The sequence below is a fragment of the Hemibagrus wyckioides genome, linkage group LG07 (assembly GCF_019097595.1).
Source record: "Hemibagrus wyckioides isolate EC202008001 linkage group LG07, SWU_Hwy_1.0, whole genome shotgun sequence".
Classification (NCBI taxonomy): Eukaryota; Metazoa; Chordata; class Actinopteri; order Siluriformes; family Bagridae; genus Hemibagrus; species Hemibagrus wyckioides.
The window spans coordinates 19,306,151-19,309,900 of NC_080716.1; the positions used below are offsets into that span (position 1 = coordinate 19,306,151).

Below are 3,750 nucleotides of genomic sequence, written 5' to 3' on the forward strand. Positions count from 1 at the left end.
ACCACAGCTGCCCAACTCACTGCAGAATTAAATGTGTACCTCAACTCTCCTGTTTCCATCAAAACTGTTCGTCGGGAGCTCCACAAGGTCAATGTACATGGCCGGGCTGCTATAGCCAAACCTTTGGTCACTCGTGCCAATGCCAAACGTCGGTTTCAATGGTGCCAGCAGCGAAAATCTTGGGCTGTGGACAATGTGAAACATGTATTGTTCTCTGATGAGTCCACCTTCACTGTCTTTCCCACATCCAGGAGAGTTACGGTGTGGAGAAGCCCCGAAGAAGCGTACCACCCAGACTGTTGCATGCCCAGAGTGAAGCATGGGGGTGGATCAGTGATGGTTTGGGTTGCAATATCATGGCATTCCCTAGTCCCAATACTTGTGCTAGATGGGCGTGTCACTGCCAAGGTCTACCGAACCATTCTGGAGGACCATGTGCACCCAATGGTTCAAACATTGTATCCTGAAGGCGGTGCCGTGTATCAGGACGATAATGCACCAATACACACAGCAAGACTGGTGACAGAGTGGTTTGATGAACATGAAAGTGAAGTTGAACATCTCCCATGGCCTGCACAGTCACCAGATCTAAATATTATTGAGCCACTTTGGGGTGTTTTGGAGGAGCAAGTCAGGAAACGTTTTCCTCCACAAGCATCACGTAGTGACCTGGCCACTATTCTGCAAGAAGAATGGCTCAAAATCCCTCTGGCCACTGTGCAGGACTTGTATCTGTCATTCCCAAGACAAATTGATGCTGTATTGGCCGCAAAAGTAGGTCCTACACCATACTAATGAATTATTGTGGTCTAAAACCAGGTGTTTCAGTTTCATTGTCCAACCCCTGTACATCTGCACCTCAGTCTGCTCTTGCCTCCTGATTGGCTGATTGGTTAACAGCATGTGCGAGAGAGAGAGAGAGAGAGAGAGAGAGAGGTGTTTGATTCAGAAATTAATCACTTTATTTGACCCCTAAAAGAGATTAAACAAAGTTCAGAGTGAAAGGAGCCTTTGCTTTTTCTGATTAGTTTCAGTGTAATTTTTACCTCCACACACACGCACACACAAAATAAAATCTGCAGAGCCACATATTACATTACCACATTTTTATTGCAATAGCTCTATTCAAAGCAAAAGATCTGATAAATATAAACACTATGTAACGCTCCAAAATCTGTGACCACTCTCCTTTTTCCAGCCAGAGGAAAAAGACGGGGGGGGGGGAGTCAACATGAAATGAAACAACAGTATGTACACTGGACGCAGCCATGAACGGTTGTTAATATAATTTTTTTTTTTTTTTTAATACCTCCTCTTGTTTTTCCCTTTCAGACTCTATGAGCAAAAGAAAATGAGTAAAATGAACGCAGGAGGTTTAAACCTCTGTATCTGAACGCAACTCTGCCAGCAAAAGCATTCAAATTTCATTAACCAAAAGCAGATCCCATGACAGCTTTCTCCTCATCACTGTAATCAGTAAGATCACGACTGCCCAAATTCTTCCCAATTTATTTATTTTTTTTATCCTTTTTCTTTCTTTCTATTTTTTTTTTTTTAACACAGCAGCAAAATAAAAATACAACTGTAACAAAATACATTTTACAAAACTGCAAAAATGCCTCACCACTCTGGGGAAAAAGCACGACTTTCCCCAAACTTTGAGATTCAGAAAAAATATCCAATTCCATAGAGATCAAATCTTTACACTAAATAAAGAAAACTAAACTGAACTTGCATATTAATGCTGTATCACTGTGCATCTCTGTATACATCATCATTCGTCATTTGAAACACTTGCTTTTTGGATTGTAATTTCTCAAAAAAAAAAAAAAAAATCAACTGAAATTGCAACACAGTACAACGAAATATTCAATCAATCAAACAAACAAACAAACAACAAACAGCAGCTTTTGCCGGATCTTTTAAAACGTACTCAATATTGTTTTGAGGCAGGTTTTTAAAAATAGTGCCAAAGTAGCTCTTTCAGTCATGAAAGTCTCTGTAACAGATTACTGTAGAACTGTACCTAAAAACAGGACCGAAGAAATCGAAAGCGATGTTCATGCCACAACGTTTCTGTTGCACTTCTTTTTTTTTTATTATTGTACAAAAATTAAGAGCTAGTTTAAACATGCCCTGTTTTCTTTGACAGTCTGTCACTGTGGCCTGTGCTTTCTAAGACGTGAATCTGATACAAAAAAGGGAGAGAGAGAGATAGAGAGAAAGAGAGAGAGAGAGAGAGCACGAGAGAGAGAGAGCGAGAGAGAGAGAGAGAGAGAGAATCCCTTAACCAGAAGGGACTGAAATATCGAAGGACTTGAGTTTTAAGAGGTTACATTCACATTTCAGTACCAACAATTTTACAACATACCATGAAAATATCTCTGTTTTTGTCTCTTTTTATTTTCATACAAGCATCAAATGAAATGTGGTTTGGTTATATCACACATACTGAAATAAGGAGAGGGATGGGATTTCTTGTACCCCCCACCCCACCCCCAAAAAAGCCAAAAAACTAGTCTCTCTCAAACTGGAGATAAAGTACCATATATTCGTCTCTCACCTGCTCTCTATAGTTTTCTTTCATTAAAAAAGCCTACAATAAATTACAACAGTAAGGCAAAGATTCAGCTTTTATCCTGTGCCGTGATGTTTCACTGGGGCACTCGCTCAAAGCGTGCGTACAACACTGAGAAGACAAAAATGAAAATAATGATAAAAAACAAAACGCGCTCGTCTCTCAGAAGGCGTAATGTTTCTACTCGGTTTTAGTGTGTTATATTTTGGGCGTGTTCACAAGATCATCATAGCGATCGGAGCTTTGCTTACTAAATGCTGAGACGTTTTCGTTTCACTGTGACGCTGCTGTTCATATCAGAATTAGTGTCAGCCTGTGTGAGGAGCTTCCTTCTACGTGGAAGCCTCACGAGCTTGCTTTCAGTCATGTCGGTTATAGTAACACTATCCATGACCCTACGCTGGCCCTGTGAGCGCTCCGAGACCGTAGCACATCTCATCTGGCATTTTGTTTAGTCCCAGAATAGACGCTTCCTCTTTTCCTCCGCCCGGCTCCTCCCCTTCTGTCAATCCTGCATATTTGGTAGTGAGGAGAAGAGGCAGTGTGCTTCCTACCAAGGAAAAGAGGAAAGGGGGAGTGGAGGAGTGAGAGAGTACAGTTGGTCTCTGTCACACACGAAAAATGTACGTCACGTCACAGCTGGGGCCGTGAATAGGGTCCACGCAGCTCAACAGCACGTCATAGAGTGCGTGACAACCACCGGGATCTTATGGGATAGAACAGATATCATGTGTGTGTGTGTGTGTGTGTGTGTGTGTGTGGGGACTTCTTTTTGAGCAAAACACACACGCTGTGGGAATAACACTTGTAAACTTACAGATGCAGTAATAAGCAAAAGTATAAATATATCTCACAGGTGAACCCCTGAAAAATCTGTGCATACAGTGTGTCCTGCCCAGCAAAAAAAAAGAGAGAGAGAGAAGGAGAAAAAAAAATACTAAAACTTACAAGAAATGCGCCTGAAACCTAAGTAAAAACGACTGCATTTTAATTCAGAAATGTTTCATCAGTAAACGCTGTGTACCTGTGTAGACGAGACAGCTGACGAGAACTGGGATCTCTGCATGTCAGTGAGCAAAACCCTTTTTATGCACATTTACAAAGTAAAACTTTAAAATAACGATCAAAATATTAAAGCGCCGACTTCAAACAACATCAAACCCAGAAGATAG

The 3,750-nt window shown here is 41.2% G+C and overlaps 1 protein-coding gene across 2 annotated transcripts in view; it reads right to left on the reverse strand.

Moving 5' to 3' along the window:
* Positions 1-1,939: 1,939 nt before the first annotated feature.
* Positions 1,940-3,750, reverse strand: part of LOC131355966 (insulin receptor substrate 2-B) — a 19,315-nt gene continuing 17,504 nt past the window's right edge. For both annotated transcript variants that reach the window (XM_058394616.1, XM_058394617.1), the window contains one exon: positions 1,940-3,750. This exon is cut by the window's right edge and continues 156 nt beyond it. The gene's annotated coding sequence lies outside the window, so the exon portion shown is untranslated.